Source organism: Nannobrachium achirus (genome assembly GCF_963921795.1).
Source record: "Nannobrachium achirus genome assembly, chromosome: 7".
In the NCBI taxonomy this organism is placed as follows: Eukaryota; Metazoa; Chordata; class Actinopteri; order Myctophiformes; family Myctophidae; genus Nannobrachium; species Nannobrachium achirus.
This window is the reverse complement of record NC_137816.1, coordinates 55,945,191-55,964,235: the sequence shown is the minus strand read 5'-3', so window position 1 is coordinate 55,964,235 and position 19,045 is coordinate 55,945,191. Positions and strand designations below refer to the sequence as shown.

The window sequence follows — 19,045 nt, the reverse complement described above, 5'->3', positions numbered from 1 at the left end:
CACGCTCGCTCTCTCTGGGCTAATGTTAGCTCGGCTTCCACACACACTCGCCTGCGTGTGTGTGTGTGTGTGTGTGTGTGTGTGTGTGTGTGTCTCTCTCTCTCAGCTGCTTGGCTCCAACAGGAAAGAGGGGCTTAGGTTTCCTGGGGAGAGCTCTCTGTCGCCAGTTACAGAACGTCAAGCTCACCAAGTGTGATGTACCTGTCTGTGCCGAGCTCTGGGGAATATAAATATAAAACAGCAGTTAACCACAGACAACTGTGGGAAGGGAAGGGGGGGAGAGAGAGAGAGCTGAACGTCTTACAAAACTGTCTGTCAAACCCCTGATGATGTTTGTCTTCTTGGCATTGATTTCCAAAAATCAATTTTTTGTGTATTCTTGTGCGATACATTTTTCTAGGACCTCGTCTTTGTCGAATGAGACTGAGACTACAGGGTTCATTACTCAACAACAAGGAGCAGTCTATTGTGGTGTGCAATGTTCAGCTTGACATTCACACCTGCCGCATATGTTCTCCTTAAGTGTATCGTTGCGTGTATTAAGGGGTGATTTATACTTAGTTGCGCGCTGGTGTCTTGTCGCGCACTGGAAATAGCCGTTCTACAATGAAAATGTATAGCGATACAACTCTCTGACAACAGGATTCAAGTGGACTTCTTTAACAAATTTACTGCCTAATACGACGAAAGTCGGATTATCAAATCCATGCGTTGACTGCCTAACTTAAGTCAGGTTATAACGTTTCTTATTTTAAACCTTAAACCGTAGCCGCGGCACCCGGCACTGACACAAAAACTCAAATTCCCATAATCCATTGGTAGATGATGTATTGGAAGTAGAGATGTTACCGATCAATCGGCAATGGATCGGAGCGGGCCGATCAAAGCGTGATCGGCGATAATCGGTGGTTTAGATCAAAAGGTAAATTCACCGATCCGATCGGTGCATCCGATCAACCAGCCGTCAGTATGCCCAGTTGAGGCCATTTTGGGTTATTGATTTCCACAGTGCTGAAGGAATAATTAGTTACTGCTATGATAATAAATACATAGTAATGCTGGTAAATAACTATAAGGCAAATATATAAATGAATTCATGAGTGAATTAATTAATTAAAGTTAAAACATTAACATTTAGAGAATATAAATAATATATAAATAATAACTTGATCGGATCGGTGATTGATCGGTATCGGGTGATCAAACTTTTGTGATCGGTGATCGGTTCCAAAAAACCTGATCGGACCATCCCTAATTGGAAGCACTGTAAACGCAGGAGGAGGGGACACGAGGTATGTCTTGGAGAGACGAGCGCGCGTCCAGTTCACGATGGAAGACAGAGATCCGTGCTGACAGTTCCTTATCTGACCTGCCGCTGGAAGGCACAGACAGGACCCTGGTGATGGGTGATGATGACGTCTCAAGAACAGCCCCTTGCATTAGGCTACCTCTGTCTATCTTCACTTTCTTCCGTCTGTTTTTCCGTCTCTTGTATGCAGCCATCTCTCTCTCTCTCTTGCCCTCGCTCTCTCATGAATTCTATTTCAGCCTACATACAGACACACAGGCAAAAACAGCTGCCCCACACTCCAAAAGGCACACCGTTTTTAGCCCTCAGAAGGTTCAGCTGAAAAAAAAAGTCCTCCTCTACATCTGTTGCCAATGAAGCCGAGGAATGCGTCGTCCCCCCCCCCCCAGACACACAGTACGCACTTATGTGGATTCAAAACGAGAAGACTGAAAAAGAAATGGAGAGAACATCAGTAAAGATGATGTCTTTTCATAACCACTGTCGTCATGTTTTGGCTGAACACACGCACACACACGTTGGGGGACAAGGAAGTAGCACTTAAAACAAAAACACAAGGGAAAGGAAGTGTCTTTAAATAGAATAAATACAAATATGCTGTTATGAGAGAATTCAGGCCTGCGTCACATTTTCTAAAACAATCGTGGTATTTCTGCTACATATCGATAACAAATTAACACTATGGGAAAACAGTGTTTTCTACATAGGTCATTTTTGCCCCAAAATGGGGCTTGGGGGTAGGGTAGAAAAGACCCCCCCTGGACATTCCACATCGTCACTGTCAGGAAGAAACCTTGCATCTCCATATTTAAATCTTTTAATGTTTGTTTTTTTTGTTCATAGATTAATGCCCTATTTTATCCTTACACTATCCACAAGTTTCCAACGTCCCATCGTGCCTTGCGCGGAAGGGGTGCGGCAGTTCCGGTGTCGCAGCCGAGTGTGATCTACAAGCTCACAACGGTTGCATCTGCGACGCGACATGAGCTTGTATGTCAGGTGTTCCCCGGATGTGTCCCACAGATATTTCTACAGTAAATTATTGCGGAAACAGGTGGATAATAGCCAATCTATAAGCTCCAAATGAACTGGCTTCAATGAATTGAGTACATTCATTGAGTACAATTCATTGAGTACAATTGAGAATCATTGAGTACAAAGGACCCCAATGGAAACAAGCCATAGTGCTTTATTGGGTCTAAATCCAATTAGCAGACCTTGTACATTCGACTGTACTTTCCTGTGATTTTTTTCTGAAAACTGTTAATAAAGTATAGTAATCATCAATCAATCACAATGTGTCACATCACAAGGCATTGCAACGCACCCTTTTCTTTTATTATTATCATTTTTTTTTTTTTTTTTAAACCTTTGAACATTTTTTTTTTCTTTTTTCATTTCAATGACATGATACCAGGCTGTCATTGGGGCTTTATGAATATTGAGGTATTGAGGTATTGGGTTCATATTTTAGATTTGTAAATAGAGAAAAGAAAAGTTGAGTGTTCAAATGTTTTCATTTAGTGCTTTCTATCGTTTTAGCCATTTTAGCTATTCTGATTTCAGAGGTCAGGGGCATGCGTACAAGAGGCTAAATGTGACTTATGGGGGCTAGTAGTGTAGTAATAAAGAAATCACCTGCTTATTGTGTTTGAAAAGACATATTTAGCCACTCGTGCGCATGCCCCCGACCACTGAAATCAGAATAGCTAAAATGGCTAAAACGATAGAAAGCAGTAAATGAAATCATTTGAACACTCATCTTTTCTTTGCTCTGTTTACAATAGACCAGTGGTTCTCAATGTGGATTCCAGGGACTCTGTGGGTTCCTTTAGGGGGGTCTAAATTGACCCATACAAGTCTGTAACTCTGACAGTGTACAAATGTTCCATTTGTACACTGTCAAGAGTCAAGGAGAGACCTTGAAATGTGAAAGTTTGAGAGGCACTGAACTAGACAAGAATCCACAGTGAAATCTCAGGATGGGCGGACACAGACAGAGGTCGCAGGGGTCAGGCCACATGGCAGGACAAGTGCCGCAAGCAACTGTGTGAGAGGAGCTGAGCCAGGCTTCACTTGGGCACAGAATACAAGTAGAGTATTGTGGAAGGCACTAGCTTACCCGTACCAACACAATGACAACACACACACACACACACACACACACACACACACACACACACACACACACACACACACACACTACAGCCCGGCTGATACCAACTATATGGGTCCAATGGCGATCCTGAGTCCTAGACTCGTCATGACTGCAACCGACGCCTACTGACTCCGGGCAATTCTCGCTATTTCTGTGTCATTGTTTCGACGTCGAAGAAATGTTATGTCGCAAATTATCTATACGCAATACACACTACTCCTACTGACTTCTACCGACTCATCCAGGTACGATGATGTCACAGGCATACCCTATACTTGTTTTGCCAATTCATTTCACACATTTCTGTGTGTCAACTTAGTTGTCACAGCATCCTACAGGCTCAGGTGCCTGGTGAGCAGGTACTTTAGCACTGTGTCGTCCGAGCACAGATTAGACATGTTTGATGTTTGCTCCTACAGTACATGCTCAGTTTGGTCCCGTGCTCTTAATGCGTACATAGTACTTAACTTCCAAGTTATTCATATGAATTTTATATTTCTCTCCCATAGGCGGCACATTTCTTGATGCGTTCGACCACATACAGTACAGTGAATGGCAGTTTGTAGCCTGGTACAGCTGTAGTGAGCAGTGGTGTAAACAGAGGTTGACACTCAGAGGCACTTGCCTGTCGGGCAAGTACAGGTTATGTTCTACTTGCCCGAAGGTCATGCCCACTTGCCCGAAAAGTAAAACTTCCATTATAAAATGATAGTTAAGTTATTTGAATTACCACTCAATTTAACACCTCTTTATTTTCTGGGGCTGTGCGGGAAAAATACCTAAATTCCTCCAAATCCAAATACCTACATAGCTAATGATTGAATATGTCTATGGTTTCACACTTGTTACATTCCACAGACGAGGTGTTCAGGTGTTTAGACAAGACAGATATCTGGTGTTGTGTTATAGACGATTGTGTCCCCTCTCAAATGAGCACTTGCCCGGTCGGGCAACCTGAAAGCAAACTCCACCTGCCCGAAGGTTTTATTTACCTGCCGGGGGCAGGTGGGCAAGCCTTAGTGTCAATGCCTGTGTAAAGTAACTAAGTGCATTTACTCAAGTACTGCCCTTAAAAACTCAGTTACTGCCAATTAAATATGCCCTCGAGTGGCATTATTGCCAGAAAATCTCCATAGACTTCTATGTAATTTATAGTGCACAGATCATGCACGCCCATGCACAGATCATGCACCATGTTTGTGCAGGCTGTTCACAGCTTTCAAACAAAAAAAAAAGATTGGAAATCCGTTCAGGCATTCTTGAGATAATAGCCATTATGTTTTACATTATGTAAGCAAAGATGGCTGCCCTGTATGAAAGATGGGGTTGTATGGGGGGTGGAACATGCAAAATCGCGATTGAAATCATGTTTACTAGATTTAATGGGGTCCAATTTTTTTTTTTTTTTTTTTTTTTAATTTAAAAAAATCTAAAAAAAAAAAATATTTTTTGGTTTTTTTTCTAAGTAAAAGTCGATTTAAGTCGTCTGGCAGGGAAGTCCATAGTAAGAATGTTGATCTAAAAGTCGTTTGGCACTGTATGAGTTAAAGGGGCACTCCACCACTTTTTAACCTATGTTCATATAATTGGTCCTCACTCAAAAATAGCTTTTATTTTTATTATTTTTTTCTCAGGAGGGCTGTGGGCAGGTCAGAAACCCATCGTCTTGTGACATCATTGATTGCCAATCCAGCTTATAGAAACTGCAGGCTTTCTATTCCTGAAAAGTTGCAATTTTAAAGTGGAAGCAATTTTTCTCGCGATAATAAAAATCTAAATATTCTTTTCAAAAATATTGATTAATTTGGGCAAATGATGATGTCACAAGACGATGGATTCTGAACTTCCCACAGCTCTCCTAGGAGACTTGGACTGAGTAGAAAAGAATTGTGATATTTTATCATGAACATTTAGTGAGGACCTATTATATGAAGACAGGTTGAAAAGTGGTGAACTACTCCTTTAAGTATAATTTTGAAGTACTTTTACTTTACTTGAGTATTTCCAATTTTCACTACTTTTAATTCCAACCCACTACAGGCAAATAATGTACTTTTACTCCACTACAACTAGTTACTTTGTAGATTTTGATTATCATTACAAAACATGACAGTAACCACTTCAGCTCTATATACATTTTGGCCGTTTGAAAATAGCCAATCTACAATGCGTTGTGATGCGACGCATTGTGAGCTTGTGAGCTGCTATTTTCACAATATTTTTTGTCCATTTTATATATTTGAAAACTTGTGAAACGGGTCATAATGCGTACTACTTTTGGTACTTTTAAGTCATTTTTTGAGCGGTGGTCACAACGCTCCTATACGTGGCCGTGTGTGTGGGTCTGTCTGTCTGTCTGCGTGTCTGTCTGTCTGTCTGTAGCCTGCAGTAACCTTTTCTGACCACACATGTTAAGGGAGGGGCGCTGTTGTTCAGGCCAGGCCAGACCAGGCACACACACACACACGCGCGCGCACACACACACACACACACACACACACACACACACACACACACACACACACACAGGGGGGAAGGGGGGGGGGGGGGGGGGGGGGGGGGACCACCGCTCAGTTCACACGGGTGTGATTTTTCAATACTTTTGTACTTTTACTCAAGTAAATTGTTTTATTCTGGACTGGTACTGTAACAGAGTACATCTGCACTGCAGTATTGATACTTTTACTTGAGGAAAACGTTTGAGTATTTTTTTCCACCACTGGTAAAGTGAATGGCACTAGCAGCCTGGTACAGTTGGCTAATAGGCTGGATAATATTAGGCCAACCTGTAATGTCACAACACTAGACAGAAGTAAGTAGCTTATGGCTCCAATAAAAATAGCAGACAGGCTGCCAGCCAAACAAAGGACATGCTTGAGTACTAAATAAGTCTGTGACGCCTGCGCATTAAGCCCACATTTCAACATCAGCCATACCCGCTTTCACAACTCTCATACTTATTGCGACCGTCAGGTTGTAAGTTACAATGAAAAGCTCCACCGGCTGTCCCTCCGTCAGTCCCTCCGTCCCTCCATTTGTCCATCACGTCACGTCACACTTTTGCCCTACTCTTATCTCTGGCACCGTTGGCCCTATCGATGCCAAACTTTGCGCACACACACTCCTTGGATGGCAAATCACTTTTTCTCACATGGCCCTCTACTAGCGGCACCATCAGGCAGATTTTTGCAAAACACATTTTTGGACACTGCTTCAACAGATTTTGCCCTAAAATCACGCAAAGCGATACACAGTATCTCTACAGTCATGTCATCGATCTGTCCCATTTCCCATATTCCCTCCCGATTGGCTACGACTGCCTTCTAAAGTTTGTGTATGCGATGTGATGGTCGCTTATCTCCCGATTAGGGAGTCTTACTGGTATGATAGATTAGATAAACCAGGTTTCCTCTTAACTCTGACAGTCTCGGGTCCATTTGGTTCTATTTGTATAGTGTCAAGAGTTACAGACTTGTATGGGTCAATTTAGACCCCCACAAAGGAACCCACAGAGTCCCTGTAATCCACTTTGAGAATCACTAAGTTAGACTACATGAAAACACATAAGGAACACAGCCATTCTTTTTCTCATTACTGCGACTCTAACCAAACCAACCAACGAGACCTACATGATCATGACGTGATAGTGCTAATAACTTGAGCATCTTTTGAAACGGATAACACGATTAAGAACGAAATCCTCTCGATCCTCTCATCGCAGCCTACATCATCATCTCATGCAATGAGAGCTACACGGTTCAAAGAATGTCTCAAATATTATGTATACCAAAATGAAAACCTTTTGACCCCCGACACCATTCAGAGCTATTCTTCCACAACTACAGCTGCTTTTCACTGAAAGCACCCAAAAAAATAAAAAAATAAAACAATGTTCCTTTAGATTTCCCCCTTGAGGATTCTATCGTACAACAGACTTCACTTAGTGTGTCCAACTGGTGGCTTTCAAAAAGGTGAGAGTGAGCAGTGAATAAAAGGCCCCAACGTCAGCCTCCCCCCATTCATGAAACACTGCTAGTAACCTATGGGAACGACCAATGCTTCCCCCCAGCCTATATTGAGCACTTTGACATTGCAGGTTTTGCTGCGTGACAAAACACAAGGTGTCTGTATTTTTAGACAAAAGCTTTAAAAAAAAGTATAATAAATAAATAGAAACCTCCTCAGCTGAGTACACAGGCAGTCAGGCAGGATATTATGAAATTGAAGACGGAAAATATCTTGGCCTAGTTATGCAGCCGGCAGCTTATTGATTCTTTCTTAATTTTCATGGGAAAAGCGAAGACAAGTATACCAGAAGGCACAATGCCTAGAGAGCAACCAGTAAAAACTATACAGGCAAGGCAAGTTATACCTGATTTTATACAGTTATACTTTACACACAAAGTATCGCTCCACAAAACACTGTCATAGATCAGCTGTTGTCAGTGGCTCTCAAACTCTTTCCTGTCCGGGACCCTGAAATTGTTTTGGACGCAGACTCCCATCTGAAAATATTTTGCCAGGGATCCCCCGGGAGAGAACATTTCTCCAAACTTTTACCAAGCATTTGGGATATTTTTACAATATTTTCAAAAATAGCAGACGTATACGCTCACAGCAAGGCACAAAGTGACACACTGTGAGCTTGTAGATCTGCTATTTTTTGTAAATGGAATAATAAGTGTGGTCTCAACTTCTCTCAAGGTCGCCTCGTTCTAGGCAACATCCTGGCATCCTCCTCTACACTTATATTATAACTTATATAATTATCCAGCTATATTATGTTCAAATAAGAATCGTTTTCTTTTATGGCCAAAAGGTTAATTTTAGACGTGAGGTGGTGTCTCCGAGTTTTGTAAGGAACATCTTAAAACTGTCTTTGTTTAGGGTTAGATATGTATTTTTACTTTTTACTAAACTGTCATTTCTGATCAGCCTGGGCTGCCGTGGCAGTGATAATCAGTTCCATAACGTGTGGTTGTGACAGAAAATAACCGATCTACATACAAGCTCACAACGTGTCTTCAAGGAGAACTCCATGGGGCAGCGGACTTTACTTTAGCATCCAGGCTAACGTGCAGACTAATGTTCTATTACCTCTATGCTAATGTTAGACAGCCTCCACCAAACCGTGCTTTCGTCCACACTTCCATCCGTTTGCTTTGTAAATGTAAATCCATGGGGACAAGCAACGCTGTGCATACATGTACTGTATGCATGCTACTCACTGGAGAGGGGATGTTGCTATACATAAATTGGCCTTAGCAACCTCCAGGTGGCACCAAAAGAGGGGCATGTGAGAAATCAGGGGCGGAGGTTGTGGTTTCTCAGCCAAGGAGTGTGTGTGCAAAGTTTGGCATGGATAGGGGCAACGGTGCCGGAGATAAGAGTAGGGCCAAAAGTATGACATGGCGTGACGGACAGACGGAGGGACTGACTGACTGACAGACAGCCGGTGGAGGTTTTCATAGTAACTTGCAACAATCCTCAACGCGACTCGTGGGAATATTTCAATTTGACGGAGCAAATAGCTGACCACAAGCTAAGCCTGAGACGGTTTCCCAGGAGTCAGGGGTGAGATTTCCCTGGCCAGAAGTCCCCCATCCCTCCCATCTACAAATCCCACCAGCCCCTTCCCACAGGAGACTACTACTAGTGCATTCAATATATAGCTGCTTAGATTTGTGTTGAGTAGAACTAGCAAGAAATGTTATTCGTCTAGCTCAGTGGTTCTCAACCTGTGGGCCGAAACCCATTATTTTGGGGGGTCCACCAGATGATTAACTTGGGTGCATCTCCCCATTCCGACATGTCTCCTTTCCGACAGACACTAACCCTATCTCTTACCCTAACCCTAACCTTAACCTCTATGGAAGTGTTGCCACTCCGACAATAAGAAGTCACTGTCGGAGTGGCGACATGTCGGAATGGAGAGAGCCCCCCGATTAACTTGATGTACAACTGCAACATTGTTTTCTCACACAACAGTCAACAAACCAAAATAACGTTTAAGTGTATAGAGACTATAGAGGGTATATGCACATTTCTAAAATGACAATTTAAGGACTTTTTAATACCTCTGAAATGACAAATTAAACACTGGCCAAATTGTAAAAATTGTAAACTATTAGAGGTAGAAATTGTGAAAATAGCCAATCTACAATAATTCTACATGCTCACAACGACTCGCATTGCGAGGCGTTGTGAGCATGTAGATCTAACCTTTTCGGGGGGTGCTGCTCTCCATTCCGACATATCTCCTATCCGACAGTGACTTCTTATTGTCGGAGTGGCAACACTTCCATAGAGGTTAGGTTTAGGGTTAGGGATAGGGTTAGTGTCGGAATGGAGACATGACAAAAAGGAGACATGTCGGAATGGAGACATGTAACCGCTATTTTCACAATAGAACCGTGTTATACAAAATGTAATGCCTCAACTCTTAGTGCTCGTCAGGTTGTGGGGGTCCCCAATTCAAATATGATTATTTTGGGGGGTCGCAGCCTGAAAAAGTTGAGAACCACTGATCTAGCTGTGCACCTGCAAAGGGAAAACAAGCAGTGGGGAAATGTATTTTGGAGTGGACCTGTGTATAGGGGCTCAAACAGCTTACTGTCCAGCAAACAAAAATCACACCCGTGTGAACTGAGCGGTGGTTCCCCCCCCCCTTCCCCCCTGTGTGTGTGTGTGTGTGTGCGCGTGTGTGTGTGTGTGTGTGTGTGTGTGTGTGTGTGTGTGTGTGTGTGCGTGTGTGTGCCTGGTCTGGCCTGGCCTGAACAACAGCGCCCCTCCCTTAACATGTGTGGTCAGAAAAGGTTACTGCAGGCTACAGACAGACAGACAGACACGCACGCAGACAGACAGACAGACAGACAGACCCACACACACGGCCACGTATAAGAGCGTTGTGACCACCGCTCAAAAAACTACCGAACAGCGCAAACAGTGTGGCAGTATTGTGCGATAGGATTTTCAATCGGATGCACAAGACAAACACAAATATTATAACCCTCTATCTCCAATACATAGGCATTGGACAGTAAAAGGGTGTTTTTTTTAATGGAATTCTTCATTATGCATGTTATCTTCTCTTCTAAAAATGTACCGGTATGTTTAAAGCTCTTGTCTGAGGTGGCTAATAATCATATCACAATAGTTTTTATTTTGGACCACTATGATAAATTGGCATTACGCAGCTTGTTTTTTTCTTTCATGTACAAACCTGCTATCACTTACGCTATCTGTCTGTAATACATCTCTTTATTTGTGTATTGAACCTGTTTCTATCCCATGTTTCCTTCTCTTCTGCTCTTACTCTATACTAGATCTTCTCACAGCTACCAAATGAAGCGCCTGTGATGACACCTGTAAAACACCTGTAAACCTGTGATGCAACAATAAAGGTGATATGACACTCTTAGGTTTGTGGGTGATAAAGAATTCTCCTTGATCTGCCTTTACAGAGAGATCAAAAGTATGACACCCGGTCCTACTGTCTATAAGTGCTGCTAACTGCATTCACACATACTGCTTCCAGACCTGCTCTTACCCAGGCTGACCTTTGCATTGCTCGGGTTCAACCTCAAAATCACATTCCAGCCTGTTCCGTCTCATCCCCATTTAGACACCCAATAAACCAATGGCATCATTCCGTAATGAGGAAAACACGGACCAAATCATGGAACCCGGATATAAAAGGATTTCACAACACATGCTGTAAATGCAAGGAATCTGTGATTTAGGGAAGATTATGAAATAATTCTGTGCATATTAAGAAGGTAGAACAGGAACAGGTTGTCTGTAAACCATCTATCTTTGCCCTAAGCAGAAACCATGTCACACTGCTCGGGTGGCGCAGTGGTAAAGTGGGCTAGTCCCAGTTGGGCGGTGTCCCAGTTGGGCGGTGCAGCGATAAAGCGGTGGGGGAGCCTTTCCAACAGACTGTAAAGCAAGCGATCTTCATCCCATTCATGTGTTTATCGTGCGCTAACGGCTTCGTAACTCGCGCGGCGGCCCTGGCCTGGTATTGCTCATCAAATTTTCCTAACGCTACACCGCCGCCTAACGCTACACCGCCGCCCAACTGGGACACCGCCCAACTGGGATTTTCCCGGTAAAGTGCCTACCCACCACCACTGAGGTAGTGCGTTCGAATCATCTACACAAACACGATTGGCTCGTGTTCAGGGCAGGGAAGCCAGGCACTGAGGCTGATATTTGTCACTGCATGCATTCCTACGGGCTGGGGCAGCACCTGTACGCAGGGAGTGCTGGGCGAGAGGCTCTACATCCTCTCAGTGAGGGCTCCTCACTGGCAGGTGAGCAGTGACAACACCACCACACAAATGTGTATGGGGAGAAATTGATTAGCAAAAACGACTACAGGTACATTGGGGAGAAAAGGGGGCAAAAAGCACAAGAAAAAAAAAACATGGCATGCCTCTCTGCATGTGTGCTTGTACCACAGTGACACAGTGACATGATTATCCATATTGTTTTACGCTGTCCGGCACTGGTGTCAGGATACTATGAACTACGATTTCTCCGCATCACAGAGTTCCATTGCAAACAATGTACTAATTTGAAGAAGTGATTATTTTGAATCCTAATTGGGAGAATTTGGGACGACTAGGCAAAGTCTAAAACATCTCCATGCAATGCATGCAAACAATAATTAGGTGTGCCACAGACACTTTCAATTTTTTTGCCAAAGCTTGATGACATTTGCCTAGAACTAACTTGACCCTTTTATCGCATTATTACTTAAACCATTATTATTTAACCATTATTAACTATGAAAAAATAGCAGATATGGGAGCTCACAGCGCGGCACAGAGTGTTCTCGAACCTTTTCATGTCAAGGACCAGGACCAGGATCAGGACCCCCAGAATCAGAGATTTGAGTTACAAAGGTTTGCTTTGAAAATAATATATTCAAAGACTTGCACAATATTTTTCAAAAGTAGCAGATCTGCTGTGAGCTTGTATATCTGCTATTTTTAATAGTTAAAGCATAAAATAATGGTTAAAGTGGTTCCAGGTCTAGGACGACTTCACCCATTTTCAAACTATTCGCATATAATTGGTCCTCACTAATGCTCATTATAACAGCACTTTTTGTCTAATTGTTCTGTGTCGCAGAGGAGGGCTGTGGACAGTTCAGAAACCCGCCTACCAGTGACATGGTTGAAGGGAATCCAAGCTTGTAGAAACTGCAGGCTTTCTATTCGTGGAAAGTTAGCATGCCATAATGGAAGCCATTTGTTCTCACGTTAATACAAATCTTTCATAACACAAATTTAAATCTTGTTTTAAAAAATGAAGCCCAACTATGATGTCACTGGTCGGCGAATACAAAAATAAAAAAAAGAAACAAATGCTACCATTTTATCATGAGCATTAATGAGGAGGACCAATTACACGAAGATGAAGGCTGAAAACGGGTGAAGTCGTCCTTTAAGCTAAGCTTTGTGGCGAGTACATTTTAAGAGTGACAAGATACATAAACAGATCAGTCTAATTTTACAACCCCATCAGTCAACTTAGCTTTCCAGATCCATCTAAGTTTAGCATATCAGTGAAGTAGTGCCTAGAGAGAGAGTGGAAGTTATTTCAACACACAGAAGGTAGCACTTCCAACGCTTCCTTCCTGCAACACCTGTTATTGCTCTGAGCCTCCAACGACGATCATATTCAGGAGTTTTCTAAGAATCTCTCACTTAAGACCTCCAAACATTCTGCTAAATAAAAATAAACTCCATGGACTTTTCCGTTGTTATTCCATAGTTCAATGTTTTGATTATGACCATTTAACGAAAGTATGACCAGTTAAAAATATATAAATAAAGAAAAGGGTAAAAAAAAACTTTTGGTCATTTTATCGCTTAATCAGGCTTTTATGAACACCCTGAGCAGTTTTTAATTTGCTTGATTCAATATTTAGATATTTGATATCCTCCTCCTGCAGGAAGCCTCTCCATACACAAATATATAAATATTGAATCAAGCCAATTAAAAACTGTTCAGGGCGTTCATAAATGCGTGATTATAGACGATAAAATGACCAAATGTTTTTTTGAAAGTGAAATATCCCTTTAATTCAAATGTCAAAGCCTTGAACAATGGAAAAATCCTGGTTTATTCTCTAACTTTTCCTCAGCCTGACACGGAGGTCAGAGACTTAGTTTTAAAAAGGATTGTGAATTTATTGAGTTCTTCATAACTTCGATAAGTACTCTTCAGACTCACTCAAGTTCATCTGAGAAGAGTCATTTTCCTCAAAAAGCTGCAATACAAAGCAAAAGGAATGTATGTCTTATGACACACAATGTGTTTGTTAGAAATAGTAGTAATAGTTAAAACAATTCCACTGAAAATGTAAATCAATCCTCCTTTAGGATCTGGCTTTGGTTACCATCCCACCTCCAACCTCCAACCCACCCATCAAAGATTTCATTGTGACATTTAACTAGAAATTCAACAAGAAACTCCAGAATGCTCCTTTGTATACTGAAACATCATTCTGCTCTATGCCGTAAAGCAGGGGTCTTCAACGTTTTCAGGCCAAGGACCCCTTAGTTGAGAGAGAGATGAAGCAGGGACCCCCACAACCTGTTCATAGATTCCATATAGTTTCATTGTTTGACAGCACAATCATCAGTGTATTTTGGATATAGGTTGATGTGTGTTTTCAGATATTTAACCACTTCAACCGTCAATACTTAATGAACTTGACTTTTCACTGTACTTAGTCTGCTCTTTTCCCCCTCCAAAGCGCTTTGCCAAAAATAGCCGATCTACAAGCTATTTTTGGATAAAGTTCTCTGAATATGGACGCTAGGGTTCAAGTGGTTAATATAAAAGGGGGGGGGGTTCTATCACACAAAGATTTGGAGGACCCCCTGTAGTAACTCTGAGGACCCCCTAGGGGTCCCGGACCCCCTGTTGAAGACCCCTGCCGTAGAGTAGGGGAGTGTAGAGATAGCCCTGGGACAGTGCTGGCAGAGGTGGGAAGTAACTAAGTACATGTACTCAAGTACTGTAATTAAAATGTTCAGGTACGTTTTCTTTACTGGAGTAGTTTTGGTTTTCTATACACTTCTACTCCATTACATCTCAGGGGCAAATATTGTACTTTTTCACTCCACAAGAATTATTTGAAAACTTGAGTTACTAGTCACACCCCATTTAAACTTTGGCTATTTGAAAATAGCCAATCTAAACACTCTGGGGACTGAGGTGGAAACAGCTGGAGAGGATGGCCCGAGACAGAAGAGGGTGGAAACGATTCATCGATGGCTCATGTTCCGAAAGGAATATAAAGGTGTAAGTAAGTAAGTAAAAGTAATCTACACACTCACAAAGTGAGCTTGTAGATCTACTATTTTTGAAAGATTTTAATACATTTTATACATATAATACCTTGTGACGGGACATTCTGCATAATGACTATACTTTTACTTTTGGGACTTTAACTCATTGCATGCCAGGCCCGATAGTCCCGAGATTATTTCAATGTCTTTCCCTGCCAGGCCCGATAGTCCCGAGAATTTCCGCCATTTTGAAAAAAAAGAATTTAAAAAAAAAAAAAAAAACTTTTTTTCAATTTTTTTTTCTGACCCCAAAAAATGTAGTAGGCATGATAGAAATCGCGAAATTGCATGTTTAACCCCCATAGCAACCCCATCTATCAAACATGGCAGCCATCTTTGTTTACATTTTAGGAAAACATAATGGCTTCTATCTCATGAATGCCTGAACGGATTTCCATTCGGATTTTTTTGTTTGAAAGCTGTGAGCAATGTGGACACACGTGGTGCATTATCTAGGCATGGGTGTGCATGATCCGTGCACTATGAATTACATGGAAGTCTATGGAGACCAGAGGCACCGTAGAGTACGAAGGTATGTTAAAATGGCGGGGAATGTGTTAAAGTATATTTTTGATGCCAATACTTTTGTACTTTTACTCAAATATAGTTTGACTACCAGAACTCTTACTTGTAACAGAGTGTTTCTACATTGCAGTATTGACACTATTACTTAAGTAAAGAAATATAGTACTTTTTCCACCACGGGTGCTGTCAGTGCTGGGCTGGGCAATGCTCCACCTCGGCAGGCTCAAGCAGTGATCTTGTGACTTCAGGGCGACTTCCTCACTCATGCATCCGGATTCAAAGTAGATTAAACAACTGGTCACATCATGTGATATGTGTTGAATAACAACTAAAAGATAAATGTGTAGGCACTAGTGTTTGCAGTATAGCCTTACAATTTAGTTCATATTGCATGCCAAAATCTTTTAAAAAAAGGATTCTGCAATCTGCATGTCTCCTAAAACTGTATTCATTCCAGGGTGAAAGAGCAGCCAAAACTGCATATTAGATGTGAGACACAGGGGGGGAAAAATCTCCATTGAAGCCAAAATGTCAAACACTGATCCAACCCTAGTAAGCAGCACCCATGGAGGCCTCATCCAGTGGCAATGGCTGGTCGGGTATTAGGCTGAATAAGCCCTCTCTCTCAGACAGAATGCGTCTAAACAAAGGCAGGAATTCTGCAGAGCTAGGCGTTTATTTCCATAATGACACAGATGTGGCAGATGTCAACTTCTAGGCTTTGGCCTGTAGGACTATAGAGAACACAATGACTGTTACAGTTAAAAGTGGCCATTGAATTTGAGGATGATATCGACCAGCCATATTTGGGTAAGAATAGATGACAAACTGCCCTGGCCTTTTTAGACCTGGAACGCCTCTATACGTTGTTATACATTTCAAGCCGGGAACAACTACTGTATCATATTTGCTAATTTTATTTTTTCAGCTTTTTAATAATTTTTCAGAGAAGTTAGGTCAGGATTTTAGAATGGGCCTCAGGGTTAAGATGACAAGCAGCCACAGATCCACCTGACACCCTATTCTTGCACATCTCATGAATATCACGACAAGTCACCAAGACATTCTGCAAAAGACCACGCCCCATCAGCGAATCAGCTTGAGAATGCAGTCTACATTCTCACTTTTAAATGATAAATTTCACAACTTAGTCAAAGGCTACGCTCCCCCCAATCCTCCGCCAAGTGTTATGAACGGCAATCAACAGATCACAATTTGTTCTGTTATTATTCCCAAACGTCAGTGACCCAAACAGGAAATGCATTCCACATTACCCCCAGAAGGCAGGGGAGATCTCTCTCTCTCTAGCTAGACTGTATTGTATTGTATTTACAAATACAACTCATATCATGTCAATCTCCTCTCATATCAGGTCTATACAGTACAGTCAAGAGTCAAGACCTGTGCAATTGTACAAAAACACTGGTATAATATAAGGCTGATAATATTCCACTGCAACTCTGTAGTATAAACAAGCAGTTTACAAGGTTTTGAATTAAATCAAATGTCAGTGCTTGCTTGCATGAGCTTATTTATCTGTAATTGTATTAGGGAGTAGGCTGCAGTACCACACACTGTGAAGCGAGCTGTTCTGTGTTGCCCAACATAACAGCTGTAAAGATTTGTGGGTGTGATTCCCTCTTGAACCCAGCTGTGAAGCCTTTGGTGAAGACAGATAAGAGATCAAAACCAACTAAAGATACTTTAGATAAGAGATCAACCAAAACTAGCAGATCACTTACTTAGATCGTAAGGTTAGAGTCACTATTTTACAGATCATGCAAATATAGCTGGTGGAAGAAGCTATTTTTGCTAAAACGTTTTAACGCCTAGGTTAATGGTCAGTTAGCTGGGTTGGATAAGCACTATAATACATTGGTTCTGAAAGTGGGGTCCAGGGACCCCCAGGGGTCCTTGAGGGTGTTCCAAGGGATCCCCAGCTAAATTATAGTTAGGAACCAAATGGACCCTTATGGGTATGTAACTCAGAGAGCATACAAATGGAACCAAATGGACTCTTTATGCGTCTATTTGGTTCCATTTCTACACTATCAGAGTTAAATTAACATTGATTTTACAATATAAATTGGGGTCTCAGAGATAGAAATGCAATTAAATGGGAACCGTAGCCCTATAATGCATGTCAAACTGGGGGGTCCTTAGAATACAAATGTTGGGAATCACTGCTATAGACCCGTAAAAATCTTGTATAGGGGTCTCTCTCTGGCATATCTTTTCAAACGGGGGTCCGCGGGCTATTAAGTGTCAATTTGGGGGGGCCTTGGTATGAAACAGTTTGAGAACCACTGCACTGTAATAGCAAGAAGGAAAGCAGCCGCAGTTAATAAAGCCAGTTTCACCGAAACTCCCAGGCAGTCAGAGATGACATGGCCAAAGTCATGGGAGCACTAGTATGTCGCAAGCTATTAATACGGCCTTTTAAAAACGCCCCAAACACAGTTTTTCGCCTGACACACAGACCTCGGCAGGCAATGGGCATTGGAGCAACAGCGTTATTTGCAACAAACGTTAAAAACGTAACAAACATGAGTGACACACAGCGTCAAAGCAACAGTAAACAGACCTATAAGGCTGGGGGTTGAGCCCGGCACAGTGTTTGCGGTGCATTCCTCAGTTTGACACTCGCTGGCTGGGTTTGTTTCTATGTAACACCGGGACTATAGGTCGGTGTAGTCAGGCTAATAGCTATCATGTTGCACCACAACTGGTAACCCATCTAATTCTGTGACTCCAGGGGGGGCCGTCGCTCATTGTTATTATTATGATGAATATGACCAACTCATTCCAAACAGTGGGACTATGTCATGATAATAACACGATATCGCTTTAACGCGCTAAAAACAAATAAACAAACAAACAGACAAAATGGCACAAATGTTAATTAGTAGTGAGCATTGTATCTAAATAACTACGACGTGGTTATCTGCGTCTGGCTCACAAATGCTATCATCAATATATATGTAACTGCCATAATAATAAAGGGCCTCGAACATCAGCAACTAAAACCAGACACTGTCTATGATCTGACAAGTGTCGGGGAGGTCACAGAAATCGATAGGCTGTCAATTCCTGCGTGACACGTAGCTAGCGGTAGCTTAGCTCCCGCTGCTAGCTCTCTCTGCGACACCATTCCATTCCCAGCGTCTGGGAGAGGAAAGCAAGCAGCAAAGTAGCGCTAACTGGAAACCACCGCCTTGTTATATAGTAAAACTGCAACGACAGTCAATGCAAACGGGATAACTAGTGGAAAGGTGAACAGAATTACACAAAGCCTAAGTGGGGAAAAAACACACACAATGCACACAAATGTTAAGTAGTTAATCACCGCATCGCTTCTTACCAGCTCTAGGCATCCACCCTCCTTGACAGCGAATCCCCTGTCTGTTCTGCTCTGTCTGCTCGACTCTGCTGTATCTGTGTGTGACTGTGTGTGTGTGTGTGTGTGTGTGTGTGTGTGTAGAGAGAGAGAGAGAGGGTGTCCGAGCCAGACGCTTCTCCTTCCCAACTGCAGGGGGCGCACCACCACCACTAGCCAGGCTTTGCCACTAGCTAAGCTTTTCAGTGTTGCCAGGTTGTTGTTGTTTTTTTGCGAGAGAAACAAGCAACCTGTGAAAGCCTAACATACTGGAAAGAGACAACCCAAAACTAAAGCAGAATGGA

General features: G+C 42.2%; 1 protein-coding gene across 1 annotated transcript in view; it reads right to left on the bottom strand.

Moving 5' to 3' along the window:
- The window catches only part of garre1 (granule associated Rac and RHOG effector 1), a 74,287-nt gene extending 55,473 nt beyond the window's left edge, over window positions 1-18,814 (bottom strand). Inside the window, exon 1 of the mRNA XM_080730712.1 lies at window positions 18,726-18,814. The gene's annotated coding sequence lies outside the window, so the exon portion shown is untranslated. The remainder of the gene's footprint in view (window positions 1-18,725) is intronic.
- Window positions 18,815-19,045: the final 231 nt, after the last annotated feature.